The sequence below is a fragment of the Notolabrus celidotus genome, chromosome 23, assembly GCF_009762535.1.
Source record: "Notolabrus celidotus isolate fNotCel1 chromosome 23, fNotCel1.pri, whole genome shotgun sequence".
In the NCBI taxonomy this organism is placed as follows: domain Eukaryota; kingdom Metazoa; phylum Chordata; class Actinopteri; order Labriformes; family Labridae; genus Notolabrus; species Notolabrus celidotus.
The window spans coordinates 10,973,132-10,988,167 of record NC_048294.1 but is presented as its reverse complement, the minus strand read 5'-3'; the positions used below and the strand labels follow the sequence as shown (position 1 = coordinate 10,988,167).

The 15,036-nt window shown below is 39.5% G+C and overlaps 2 long non-coding RNA genes across 2 annotated transcripts in view; one reads left to right on the top strand and one right to left on the bottom strand.

Annotated features, from left to right (window-relative positions):
• The window catches only part of LOC117807067, a 113,468-nt gene extending 104,125 nt beyond the window's left edge, over positions 1-9,343 (top strand). Inside the window, exons 2-3 of the long non-coding RNA XR_004629902.1 lie at positions 7,601-7,683; positions 9,284-9,343. This is a non-coding gene — a long non-coding RNA (uncharacterized LOC117807067). The remainder of the gene's footprint in view (positions 1-7,600; positions 7,684-9,283) is intronic.
• A 1,580-nt stretch (positions 9,344-10,923) lies between these two features.
• Positions 10,924-11,699, bottom strand: LOC117807066. Its single transcript, XR_004629901.1, has 3 exons — positions 11,658-11,699; positions 11,299-11,548; positions 10,924-11,096 (listed from the first exon to the last, which is right to left on the bottom strand). It is a non-coding gene; the product is annotated as an uncharacterized LOC117807066 (long non-coding RNA).
• Positions 11,700-15,036: the final 3,337 nt, after the last annotated feature.

Genomic DNA, 15,036 nt, shown 5'->3' with positions numbered 1-15,036 from the left:
GCGCACCTTACCTGTAGCGACTTATTTCCAGGACACCATGCACGGCTCCGGGACCAGCTCATGCTGCTTCCTTCTTGTTGGTTTCAGATGACAGTTCATTTTAAGGCAACATGTATAACACACGACAAAACTCAACGCAATGGGGTAAAGGGGGAGAACTTCTCAACAATGTCTTCCACGGCTTCCGACAACAGTGTCTCTTTTCTTCTCAACTCTTCCGCAGGTGTCTGAGCCTCTTAGCCTGAGCTAATCAAGACCACAGCGTTCCTGTCTCATTGGCCAATTGGTCACGTGACCAGGCCTGCCCACCTGTGGCTCGACAGCCATAACACCCATGCTCTGGACAGTGTTGCCGTAACATTCATCTTTTTTTAGTTTAGCATGTCTTAAGCTGGTAACACCGGTATCTGCTACAGTTTTTGAAAACAGGCAAGAAATCTCAACGAGTCATCCGTTAGTTAGTTGGGGATGCTAATTTTACGTCAAAGGAATTGCTTATCCAAATTTCTGTCCCCATTACACACATGGCCTACCAGCTGGCAAGCAGGTACGTTTCGCTAATGTGTTTGTGGTAGTTGTTAACACGTAGAGATGAAAGAAGTTGTAAAATTATTGTATTCAGTTTCAAAATTCTATTAGTAGCACTAGCTAATTAACAGTAATGTTAACAAGGAATTGGTTGAATGCTAATATTATGTGTTGCTATTTTGCTGTCTGTAGCTACAGAGAAAACAAACCAACATATAGCTATGGTTATTATTTAACAGATTTTTAGTTTACGTTATTGTTAGCTAACTTACGTCATTTGCTATGTACATGTACACATTTCCTACCATAGCTTATAACACAAACAAAAAGTAATGTTAGCTAAGAGTGGTTGAGTTTTTATGTTAGCTACTTAAGATATGCTGTTTCAGGGCTATGGCAATTGGAAAATAACTTCCATTTAACAGACTGATATATTGATATTGTGCTAAAAATAAGAATACTGTTATACTGTGTTACTGACTGGTTCCCAGTGGGGGGCAGTAGTAGTTCTCTACGCTAGTTCCCACACTGTAAATGTGAGGGAAATCAAGGAAGAACAAGCATTAGCAGAAGAAAATGACTCAGTAATCAGCTAGCTTTCACATATTTTTGTGAGTTCAGATTGGGTTTAATTTGACTCAAATACAAATAGTTGGTGTGTTCATCGTTAGCTACCTTTCAGCTAATGTTAATTCAGTTGAGACATAGGCTGTTTGTTTGGACATGGACTTCACAATTAGTTGAATCCACGCAAATAGTGCAAGGCAAAAAATTAGTTTCTTTTTCTGCCAGAACATTCTTCATTCTTGATTCTTGATTTTTCATTTTAAGAACCACATTCTCTTATCAAATTCCGGAAAATGATATTATTAGGTAGCAGGTTATTGCCTTAACAGAGTTTTTATTTAATCTGCTGGGAAATAATTGAGAGTGAATATCTTGTCCTTGCTACCGGTTGTGGGAAATGTTTCTGCTGTGTTCAGACAGCAGAGAGGAGCAGCGAGGAGCATCTGGAGACACAAGGATGAGTTATAGTGGAGAATGGAGCTGCATCTCAGGGCTGCTCTCAAAACACAGCAAATGAAGACGGATTCCACCGGGACACAGCTGCATGTGTGTGTGTGTTTGTGTGTTAGTGCGTGTCCAGTGGAGATGGAGATGAAGCTCCTTATGAACCTGTCAGCATGATGGAGTGTGTTTGCATGTGTGTGTAAACATGCAGCACATAGAAACACATATGAACAAGTTTACAGTATCTTAGGGTGAAATTGTGGATTCACACATTCATTGGTTTTTATATTTGTCGTGTGTGTGTATGTGTGTGTGTGTGTGTGTGTGTGTGTGTGTGTGTGTGTGTGTGTGTGTGCGTTTTCCCCCTCTCCATACGATATTCATTGAAATTTCAAGAACCCAGGTTGGGGATTGAGCCACGTTTCTCTCCGCCGCTGTAGTACGGCAGGTTGGGGAGTCGGCTGTTGTTTTCCCTGAGACTCATTTGGATTAAATTGATAAGAAGGCCATTAGCCGCCGCTTCAGCTCGTTGCCATAACAACGAGTCTTCTGTAGAGGAAGGCATGGGGCATTCGGTATCCCTCCTGTGAGAAACCTTTGTATTTGTCTGCGCTGTGCTTTACATTTTTAGGCTCTTATTTATCACATATTTCAAAACAAAGATCTCATCCAAGTGTCAAATCCATCTCATGTAATTAATATAACTGCCCTGACACTTTTTGGTCCGAAACAACATGTGTGCATCCCCAACTGAGTGTTTCCCAACACCTGGAACTGCCACTCACAGCATCTCCTGGGCTTAGGTAACATCTGCACATGCCACCAGCCATTCGATTGGCTGAACAAGCATCTGTCTGTTGCAATGTGGCCGTATGATTGGCAGGAGGTGCGATGAGGGTAGGCCACTGCTTGCATTTCAAACAGCTTGTATCGCTGGAAAAAGGCTGCAATGCACGCTTAAAGGTCAGGGAAGCTGGTGACTAGAGTGTTGTGCAGAAGGAGAATATGTATGAAACGTGCGTGGGAGGAAGCAAAGTGATACGGTGAATAACTGTTTCGTAAATGTGCCCTGGAGCAATGCAAAGGAAGCTGGTTTTACATAGGAGGACTTGGCTGCTTGTGAGTAACTGAATGGAATTTGTAGAGTGAGTTGTAAACAAAGGTTTGAAATCAGTGTTTGTCATTTGAAAGCCAAAGATATTAGCAAAAGGCCAAACCTGTTGGAATCTAAATGTGTCCATGAGGGTGTAACAACACAGGAGGGATCCACATTGGTTTCTTCTGCCAGGTTAGCAGTCTTTAAGAGGTAGTTTTCTACTCTGTCACCAGAGAACTTTGGTTGAGTTGACTGAAACAGAAAATTTAAAGTCAGATCATTTCAGAGAAGCCAAATCACCATCTGTGTTTGGATATCATTTGTGAATCCCTCCTCCAAGCGGGAGTCCAATCATAGCTTAGCAACCCATAACTAGGCACAGCAGGCGTGTCAATCTTTGGGTTTCTCTACATTTTGAAGCAGTGCACACAAGGATCTAATGAAAGTAAAACAGGCTTTTCCAACTCTCAATTCTTCAAATGTTTGACACAGAAGACGTTTTTCAAGGAGACTGTGGTTCCATTTCCAGTACAGAGCTGTAAGAAATTGAAACACACAAATTTAGCTGAACAATTTGCAGTTGCAGACCCAAAGAGCCTTTGTTTGACTTTTTTCTGGCAAAGTATCACAGTGAGATTTTAATTTAGATAGTTAAAATGAAAGGTGAAGACATTTGTTCCAAGTGGTAAATCTCAAGTGCTAAAAAATAAAGCCATTACTGAAGTGCAAAAAACTGCAGTTCCTAAGTGTCCACTTGAGGCTGGCCCTTTTGGTTTGAATAGCTTACATCTCTGTTCATATACAGTTTACAGAGTGTGAATTTATTTGTAACTTATCAGTTTTGAAGACATCAAGATCAAGAGATGTGCATAATTTTGCACAATTAGGGGCGTGGATGAGTTGACTGGCAGGCCAGCTAATTGCCAGGAGGCTTAAGGCCCACCTCAGCTCCTTCTCATTGGCCCAATCTCAATGTCCTCCCTCAAGCACTCACTGACTTTGAGGCATGTTCCCGCTAAACCCTTGAGGGTTTAGGGCTGTCCCACTGTCAAATCATTAAGTGTGTGATGGATCTCTCTCAGACTTTTTGAGCCCTTTATGTCCCCTTTTCCATAAGTGGGCATCAAGACATGAAAATCAGGCAGTCAGTCCCTTAAGCGTCTTTAGTTTGAGGAAACAAAAGATTGTGCAATAAAAATTCCTAATCTGGTGACGTCATGAAGGTTACGTGAGACGTCTCAAAATGCTGTCCCATTCCCAGTTATACAGTTTTGAGCCCTTACGGACTCCTGCCCTCAATCACTTTCCAGCTGACATGGATTAATCCAAGAGGGGCCCAGGGCTTAGGGAGTACATTGAGATTGGGACATTGTCTGCTTCTACGCTGTCCCAAAGTTAGGTTGAGTCAACATTTCCAATATGGCGGCCACCATTATCTGGCTCCAAAACACCTCTTCAAAAACCAATGGAAGGCACTACTGACACAAGGCCCACATTTCATACAGTCTATGGTATGTAAAGGGCACAGATCAAAGAGGTTAGATGTAATATGCTAGGGGCCACCAAAATTAAAAGAATGTTAGTATGTTTTTAAACCCTAAATCATGCTCATGGAAGTGTTTCACAATGTTAATCACACATTGACTGACTATAGAAGTTAGAGCAAAGCAATTGTTCTGATTTTTTAGAAGTGATAATTGTTCATGTCAGAAGTTTTAAATGATTTCACCAGCAACATGTGTGCACACAGACATCCAACACACACTCTGCTTTATCTTCACTCTCTCTTTCACGCATCAGCAACTTCTGGAGTGCTCTCAAATTAATCAGTGTTTTAATGGAAGCTGTTTAAATATTCAAATTCAATAGTGGGTTGCTAAACACATCTTCAGATAGCAGCCCTCTTAGCTGGAGGCATTGAACACATTTCGCCACACTACATATTTCAGCATAGGTTTTAATGAATATTGTGTGATACCTTCAAATTAATTAGCAAATTCCTAATTATAGAATGCTACGGTGTGGAACAGCAAAATTGAATTACCTAATTGATTAAACGCATTTCATCTAAATTAGGCGAAATAACTAGCTGATATGTTTTTCTTGCAAGTTAAGAATTTGCCACTTTACTTTGTCCTGCCTTATTTTGCTCTCCAAAAACACACAAAGTTAGCTAGCAATTAGAGAAATGCTAATGTTTGCAGAGGTTATTTAGCTATCATTAGTTAATGGCTTACCAAAACAACACAACTGTCAAGTCAAGTCAAGCTTTATTTATAAAGCACATTTAAAAACAACCTCAGTTGAGTTAGTGCTGTACAGTTATTAAGATACAATATAATCATACACAAATATAATAAAAAATAAAACAATAAAAGAATAGTAAGAGCTCAATTTAGGAAATAAAAGAGTAAAAAAGCAAGAAGCCAAGGATTCTTGCTTAGCTGGGACTGAACGCCAAGGAGAAAAGATGGGTTTTCAGTAATGTTTTAAAGTGCTCAACAGACTGTGCAGCTCTAACCTGGAAAGGTAGGCTGTTCCACAGCTTTGGTGCCGCCACTGAGAAGGCTCTGTCCCCACAAGTAGAGAGTCTGGACCGAGGTACTGCCAGGAGCAGCTGGTTTGATGACCTAAGTAAAGTGAGGCTGTACAAGATCTGATAAATAAGACGGTGCCAGACCATTTAAAGACTTAAAAACAATTAATAAAACCTTGAACTGGATCCTAAAGTTAACAGGCAACCAGTGCAACGATGCAAAGACAGGACTGATGTGATCACGCCGTTTCTGTAATGCTGTCGGCAGCTAGGTACCAACCACTAATGTTAGCATTGAACCATTTTCCAGCTTTAATCACAGTTAGCTAACCATTTTTACTGTCAGCTAGCTCACAGCATTACCAAGGAGTGTTTATCTTCTCTCTGTTCTGCCTTGTTTTCAACAAAACACACAGTTAGCTAAAAGTTAATAAAAATAAAATGATTTTAGCTAACATTTAATAAAATACCAAGGTTCGCTAACAGTTAATAAGCTGTTAGTAGTAAATAAGTCACCGAAACAGCACAACTGTAATCTCATTTGACAGCTAGGTACCAACAGCTAATGTTAGCATACATCAATTTCCAGGTAACATTACAATTAGCTGGTTTACATCATTAGTTAGGAGTTTTCCACTTTATCTTCTGCTCTGGTCTGATGTGTGCTTTCCTAAAGAACCACATGAATTAAGCTGTCCCTTGTGGTATTTATTGGAGGATTACAATCTCTAAGAATAAGCTACACTTTAATGTTTGAAGCAAAAGCTACATTAAATTAATCAGGTCACTTCCTACTGCATTCAAAATACTTCACTGGATTAAAGGAACCCTGTCGAGGTTGTTGTCGACACATGAAGCTAGCAGATCACTCATCAAAGTGAAGCTGTGTTTTGATATCAACCCCCATTTTGTTTGTATTCTCTGCTTGACTTGGATATACAGGAGGATGCAAATGTGCATACAAAAACCAAGGGGGTGATGGTGTACATAGTAATTCATTTACTGACAATATGCAGTGGAGAAAGAGTGGATGAACTTGGACAAACTGAATAATAGCATAAGCTCTTTTTATTTCATCAGAACATTTTTGAATATAGGGTTAATGGCATGGACTGAGACAGAGCCACCATGACGTCATCCAGTTGATCTGGGAACTCTGCATTTGGGCCCTGTCGTGTAAGAGCTTTTGGAGCCAGAACCGGTGTCCTTTCAGGATGTAGTGACTAAAGCATATCCTATTTACCATCAATCTCTCTGTTAATGGAGCCATCATTGCTAAAAGTACAATTCCGATACATTGAAACAGACATCACAGCAGCGAAAATAACTACATTAGAAAAAAAATCTGAATTAAAAATCAACCAGGAAGTAGGGTGCTTTCTTCAACTGGAGATGCTCCCTCCTGCTGGCCATAAAGTAGAATGCAGCTTGAAGGCAACACATTCCACTTTTGGAACCAGTAGGCTACATGAATTTCCAGTTCATGGTTTAAACTTATGGAACCTCTGAATGGACTTTTCAGACTTTTCAAATTTAAAGTTGAGTATCTAGAAGTTTTTCAGGCTGGCCACCAGACTAGAAGGCCTGATATAGGGCGCAATTTTCCACCCCCAATAATCAAGTCGGATTCTTGTCTTGTCATATATTAATTATTCAAAAAGGACCATTCATATTGATTAACACTTCTGTAAATATGCCAGAATTAGCCAAAAGGCTAGTTTACATCCGTAGTCCCTTGCCAGATGTTAAAAAGGCTCCCTAAAAAGATTAAGATTAAACAAAGATAAAATAGAGTAAAATAAGATCAAAATAAGAAGGTAGAGGAGAAACCAAAACACAAACAAACACACAAACAAAAAAGAGAAGAAAAGAAAAGCACAAATAGCACCTTACGATTAAAAATTACTTAAAGCTACATAAGGACATGATATGACCGTCTTTGAGAAAGTGTCCATGGACATAAAATACATGGAGCAAAACAATCAGGAAGCAGCAATAAGGAAATGTTAAAGAAGACATGCAGACACAACAAGACAACATTTAACAGTGCTGTACACATTTGCATCAGGCAGTGACTATCAATCATCAACTAGCTGCATGCAATTCGAATGAGGCAACTGGGAAGCGTCATAACTGATAACTTGTCCAAGTAATCCTCAAATATGTGGTGGCAATGCAACAATTTTACTGCTCCCAACTGAGTCAGAGCTTCTCTAACCTAATGCTCTAGGTTGGACTGCCTCAGACGGTATACCCACAAAAACCAATTCGAGGAGTAGACTGGGATGTTGCGTACTTATACATGCAACAAACATGACAGCGAACGTAAACAAAACTTCACCCAAGCCAAGAGGTATATTGAAAAAGAAAACCAGCTTGTAGAATTGTTCACCAATATTCTTTTTCTCTTTTTATGTTTTTCGTTGCAGGTCAGAGCACACGCCAGGACAGCCAGCTTACAACGTTGATCATACTCCATGTTTGTTCATCTTCTGAAATCAAGTTTGATCACGTGAGTTTCTTGGATCTCTCCATTGTGGAATCATTACCAAGAAATGTTAATTGTGTGGTCTAGCGTCGCTCTGGAATCCTCTAGTGTGTTTTCTGGGGATTGTAATATTAAAAATGGGTGGGAACTGTCCTTTTATGTGTTGTATACCACTGTTTTAAAATTGGTTAAGATCTAAAAGTCGTCTTGAGTGTGGTCGGTCTTAGTTTAACGATCTAAATTAACCATGGTTTTGCAGTTCTGCTTTAAAGGTACCATGTTAAGTTTCCAAGCTCCAAAGTCATTTTAAAGGCCTTGTTTAGATACTTTATATATATGAGAGGAAAATCATTGGTTAAAAAAAACACGTAGCAATCCTTAAGGGCCGGAAAATACATGGTGGCTGTATCGTAGAGAAATGTAGAGCGTGAAAAAAAGCTGTGTTTACAAGACAACTCCAAAGGGTAGCTTTAATCCTGCAAAGGCCCCAACAGGCTCAACAGGATATTTCGACATCTGAAAGGCCTCACGGCTGAATCCTCTGCTTGTGTTCTTTCTTGTACTTCTGCTTGTGTACTAGAAGCATCAAATAATACTACTTTTGAGCAGAATTTTAACATTTTAATTGCTCCTTAGCAAAGGCAATCGATAAAGATTGTTTTCGCCATGCCACACGTGGCACATTTCAACCTGCTTCAAACAGGACAGTAGGTTTTATAGCTTTGCCATGACTTGTACCAACCGTTCTCTCTTCTGCTGACCCTGCCGTGGTTGAAATCTCCTGAAACTGCAGCGCTTGTTTTGGTTCTGCTTGTCCGTTGTTTTAGTTTCTGCAGTGATGTCAGCCATCAGTCGGAGAACTCAGTCATTCGATGAGGCTGCGAGGTGCCCGCCTGTCAAATAAACCATGACCGCTGCAACCTGTCATAGCCCAACTCGCTTTTTCCCCGTTAAACGTTCCGCTGTGTTGAGAATGCTGTCACTCTGAGAGAAACTCCTACACACACTCAGAAAAAAAAACCACACACACACACACACACACACACACACACGCACAGCACTGCCTCAGCGAACTGCAGCTTGTCTGTTGTGATTGATGGGACTATCAGAGAATAGTGCTGCTTACAGAGTGAGGCTGCATGTATGTACTCAGGCTGTTAGCATCATGATGTATGAGCAGTATCATTATCTGTTCTCACACTGAGCATGACATTACATGAATTCTATTTAAAGCTGCGTTGGCACTCCAAACATAAACATGGCAGAGTAAATAAGCTGAATTTAGAAAGTGATCCGTCTCATGTTGCCACACTGATGCCTCGTAATTATTCATGCAGATCTTTAAATATGGCTCCTCCCTGAGATTCATCTGAGCTCATGCCTGATTCTAAATGAAGATCTGTGGACATCTAAAAATAGCTTTGTGATAAATCTGAAGTGTGTGATATATGTGTGTGTGAGTGTGTAAGAAAGTTTATGGTGTCTGATAAAAGTCTTTATGGAGCTCAGGACTTGTGAAGTAGGGCTGTTAAGTAAGCAAACACTTCTACGTATGGCATTGTTTGCACATGTTTGTCTAAGTGTTGTTTTTTTTCTCCTTTTTTTAAATGTATGTTTTCTATAGATTTAGTGCTGGCAGAATTTCAAGCATGGAGAGACATATTTTCACATTGCCTGATGGTGGACAACTGGTCTGTAATTCCAACACTTGAAATTGGACAATGCATCCTGACATGCAACAAATGGAAACATAAATAATATTATCAAAAAAGGGGGGGGGGAAACAACAAAAAAGGAAAAAAAAAACACTACAGTGTGCCAATTTATGTGTTTTTTTTAAAGTTATGAGCAGCCGTTGTACTTGAGTCTATGCTTGCTTTTGCAAAAACATTTCAAAGTGCATTAAAGCGAAGGCAGCGTTAACTGTTTTCTTTTTTAAAGTGTATCTTTGTTATAAAAACAATCTTGAATTTTTTTATTATTCTTTTCAATTCTTTTTATTTTTTTTTTAGTTATATTTTTGGCCTTTTTGCCTTTATTGATAGGACAGCTGAAGACAGACAGTAAATGATGGGTAGAGAGCAGGGCAAGACGTGCTGCAAGTGGTCGACCGGCCGGGAGTCGAACCAGTGACCCCTGCGACGAGGACTATAGCCTCTATGTGGGGCGCTTTGACCGATAGGCCACCAGCGCCCCATTCTTTCAAATTTGAATAGAGAAAGTATATGGACTATGATAAATTATTGACCTGGGATGTGTCTGAAAACAATTTCATACAGACTAAATCTACACTGCTGTTAGTTGGGTCTCTAAATTATCCATGAACATATAATTGAACAGAGTAAAGTATGCTAATGCTAACAATACCCCCGATGCTATCATGACCTCACAGATCTATAAACTTGTTAGCATAACTAACTTTCAGACAGTTATTACCAAGCGGAAACCTCCAGTGTTGATAAAATAGCCAATGAGTGCCTACTTGAGGCTGACAGCAAAAGCCAAAAAGTCCCTGTTAGGTTCCGTGTTAAAAAACAGTTTTTGCCAGTGCAGCTTAGTTAAACACACTTAACCAAGTTTTTATTTTTATAACACATATGTTAAAATAATATAAAGGCTAGGTGTTATATACGACTGAGTTAACTAACAGGTTGGAGGTTAAATGCCTGCAACAGCTGCACCTCTTCACCAGTGACAAAGTTGACCAAAAGTTTGGTTTGGTGGTCTTTTTCAATATGGCGACCACCATTGTTGGGCTTCAAAACGCCTCTTCAAAAACTTATAGATTACCCTCCTTGGGAAAATATTCATGTTTCATGCAGTCTATGGAGACGATAGTTATTACTATCATTAAGTATATTCAATCTCAATGATGTCATTACTGTTCAGAGATTATCATTTCAGGCAGTGCTTTCAGCGAAATGCGAAGCAAGTTAGCGATCTTGCAATTACAAAGCTAACATACTTTGTGATTTTGTTTCTGAGTTCAACATCTTACCTTGCTAACATTTGATAATTATTAGCAAGCAAAATCTTCAGCAGAGGATGATGGGAATGTCATAAGTTTTGCAAGTATTCGTTTACAGCTGCAAAGATAATGGCTCTAAAGTTGTTGAGGTTCATCCTATGGGGAGCAAGAATATCCATTTCATCAAAAACCATCTAAGATGTGTTCAGACATTTAGTATAAACAAACATGTCAACCTTGTGGTGTTGCAAGAGGATAAACCCCGTCAGTACGATGTCTCCTCTGGGAACCATGAATATAGGAATAGGGAACAAGTTTAATGTTATTTCATCTTGTTGTACATTTTTAAGTCTGGACCGAAGTGATGGGCAGGCATTTTCTTAGGACATGCATTTTGGAACAATAGCTCTAATCACAAAACTAAGATCTGGAATTGTTTGTCTTAATGGCACCCCAATTACACCAATTCCTGTGTAGAAAAACAAACACCAATTTAACCTGACAAAGCATGGCAACAAGATGCTCAGAATGTTTTTCATGTCCTCCTACCGCTTTGTTTAAAGCAACACAAACATCAACTCACATTTAGTTCAATTAAAATGTAATGCCGGGTGGTGTAAAAAGCAGTTCCAGCTCGAACCAAATAAAATGACAGAAAAATTGTGGCTTACCCTGCTATCAGCATCCAGCCCTGCAGGGACCAAGCAGAGTGCTTCAGTGCAGACTTACAGGCTCCAGGATTGAGGAGTAATTATCCTCGCACAACACATGGTCCAAGACACATACATATGATTTGTCTTTGCCTCGTAACATTTGGTGGAGTGTCCTTTTCCTCTGGGGTGTTTTCATGCAGTTTGTCTGAATGGCCAGCACACACCTGGCGAACATAATATTTCCCTGCACAGTTTGCCCTTGTCGTCTCTGGGGGAAGAGCATCAAAAGGCCTAAAAAAATTGGTTCAGGTTGACAGTGGAGTGTCTTGGGATTGTGAGAATGTGAACGAAGGACGAAAAAAAGCAGGAGCATTTACCTTGAGACACTGTTTGTGTGTTTGTGGAGGGCTTTGTTGAAGACTCGAGGTGGTCTCTCCTCTCTGTTCTTTGGATGCAGTTTTAGTGGTGACCTATCCTTTGTGAAAGCAAGATAAATGGACAGGCATGTGATCAATCTTTTGAAAAAAAAATAGATGAGGTATCTTTAGAAAATAAAGACTGCTTCCTATTTTTGACCTTGGGATTTATTAAAGACACAATTCCTTATCTTGGTCCGCCTGTCAGGGAAATGTGTGTGCATTCCTTATTGTGCGACACTTCCTTATTCACCATGAGTGTTAAATCTATAGCAAATGGTGCAGAGCTGTCCCAATATTATTATTGTCAAACCTATTCGCTGTCAGAGCTATTGATGCGTCCTTGAATGGACTGCATCTATTTGTGTGGATGTGTGCAGCTAACTCTTATTTGTATGTCAAGATTCATAGACAAACTGAAAAAAATGTACATTGCTGGTGCCTTGCCCTGTTAAAATGTTAAATATAAATTGAAAATAATGTTTAATCATACAATAAAGATGCATTATGAAAAAAATATGTAGAAAATGAAGCACAGGAAACATGCAAATATCAATAAAAAAATGATCGACAGTTATCAGTGTTCAGAGGCAGAAAGGTAGGACCCAAACGCAGACACAACACACTTCCAAATGAAAACAAAAATTACATTTCTGGTGTCTTGCCTTATTAAAATGTTAAATGTAAAATTAAAATAATGTTTATTCATACAATTTATTTATTTATTTAACCTTTATTTAACCAGATAAGTCCCATTGAGATCAAGACCTCATTTTCAAGGGCGACCTGGCCAAGAGGTCAGCAGCACACGTCAGAATAAATGGCACAACTCAACAACATGGAACATATATGCAGACAGTATGTAGAAGCAAACAATAATAATTTAAAAGTGCAACTTATTTTCAAGTAAAGATGCAGTATAAAAAACACAGAAAATAAAGCACAGCACATATGCAAATGTAATCAAAACATGGGAGTTATCAGCAGGGGCGCCACCAGGGATTTTAGGCCCCATGAAAAAAATACCACATTGGGCCTCATCACCAAAGGCAACAAGAACCCTGTGCAACTGCTGTAACCACATCTCCAGGATCCAATCGACCCAGTCAAAGCTTTACATAACTCTACGTTTTCAGCTGTCAAATATTTACTGTAGTTTCTCCTCACTCTCCTTTCTTTCTCTCCTTTGATGGAACCCAGACTTTGTCATTCCAGACATTTTTAAGGTGCCTCCTGTCAGTCATGGGCCCTTAGAATCATCCTAACTTTTCCTCCCTATACAGCGCCACTGGTTATCAGTGTCCAGAAGGCAGACAGGTAGGACCCAAGTGCAGTCATACGTTTCCAAATTCTACTACAACTTCATGTTTCCCAGTCAGTTGCAAATGGCATCATCTGCCAAGGTATATTAATCCAACCTATCGGCTTTCAGCTATTTATGATTCCATCAAATTGATGCATTGATTGTATGTTAGTGGGAGTATGTATAGTTTATTGTATTTGTCAGGCACGATTCAAACAAATGCAGATTTCTGGAAAACTTGTCATATTAAATCATATTTATAGCTTTGAAGAGACACTAAGCATATTTATAAATTAAAACAACATGGCATACTATACAGAAGAAGATATAGTACAGATGCTTAAGATTTTAAAGGGCTGGTATCAAGCGGAAAACTCCGGTCTCAAACGATGAAGCCCATGCGGAAGTGATATAAACTGCAATACATCGAAAATCCGCTTGAGGCTGGCTGCAGAAACACTGGAAACCACATAGATATGAATGGGAAAAAGACGATCTTTGCAGCATTAATAAACATGTTTTGGGACCCCCTCTAAAACGAGATGGTACATCTCAAGGGGTTTATCCCAATAAATACAATTTCTTCACATGTTTACAGCCTGGTTCAAAAAACGGCTTCGCCCTACAACGCTAATCTCTCTAATGGCACACACTGTACGGGGGGTGAATTTTTTTCTAACGTGATTGTTAAGAAGATATTAAGATTATGAGTTTTGCCCAAATAAGGACATGACTGACGTGACTCCCGGTCGGGAACACACAGCCATTGGCTAAGAGACTCACACTACGTCACACTCTGCCTGGTTGAGTTCCGCATTACCAATATGGCTGCTGCCGTCGATTTGCTTCAAAACAGCTCTTAGGAACAGATGGGTGACGTCACGGATACTACGTCCATATTTTATACAGTCTATGGCTGGTATGAAGGTAGGACCCAAATGCAGACATATACCGGTTTCCCTAATGCACCTTAACTTTTTGTCCGTATTGATAGCTAAGTCTCTTGCAAGCGGTGCTAATAAGCTGTCTTCATATTATTGTTTACTTCCATTGTGTGTTTATGTATCAGTGAATGCAGGACCTATGGTGGTGCGTTGGTGTCCTGCATTCTTTGGAAGTATCTTTGTAAATTGGAGCGTTCTTTGCTCAAGAGAGTCAAGGACCTGAGTGGGAAAATTGATACCCATGTTGCTTATGCTGTTATTAATATACATGGTTCCTTAACAATGGGGGCGTTTCTCATAGATCCCTTTGAATCCAAAAAATTTGAATATAAGTCACACTGGTATAAGATGGTGTCAGTTTTTGGGGTTGTCCCAGAGGGAAACGGGTATCAGCTGTCTCCCACAACATGCAGTTTTGTCGATAAAGTTCTTTAGAAAACCTTTTTTTTTTTTTCTCTCCTGTTAGCTACTGGTACGGTGTTTCCGCTCAGTAGAGATAGTGTAACAGGTTTTAAAAGAGTGCATTATACACCATTTTATGGTATACAATGCCACTCTATTTTATATCAATATTTCTGAGTCCTGAGTGGTTGGGATGAAAATGATAAATGAATGCTATTTGGAGATGTGACTTCATACCAGCCTTGCATAAGTCAGTTCCAAAGCCGGGCGACCCCAATCAAAAATGGGAAACTATTTAAACTAGACTCTAAATATAATATATATATAAATATAACATCAATTTACTGACAGAGATAATATAATTTGATGCAGTTCTGTAATGTATTATAATGATGATTAAAGACGGGCAGAATTGCTTATTGTGGCTGTTAGATGATACAACCCAAGCTGAAAATTAATGGGAGGCAATCATGTTTGGCAATGAGCCCAACAACAGCCGTGACAATCAAAGGTCTAATAATCCAGGGCCTCTCCCTGATCACACAATTACATCATATTACATGCTACGGTATGAAGTTTCTTGTCGATTTCATTCTCAATTTGTCCAGTTCAGTGAGAGAGGGCAGGAAATTGCAACATACAGATGTACCTTTCACCCCAGCCAGCAATATTCTCAGTCTCATATAAAATT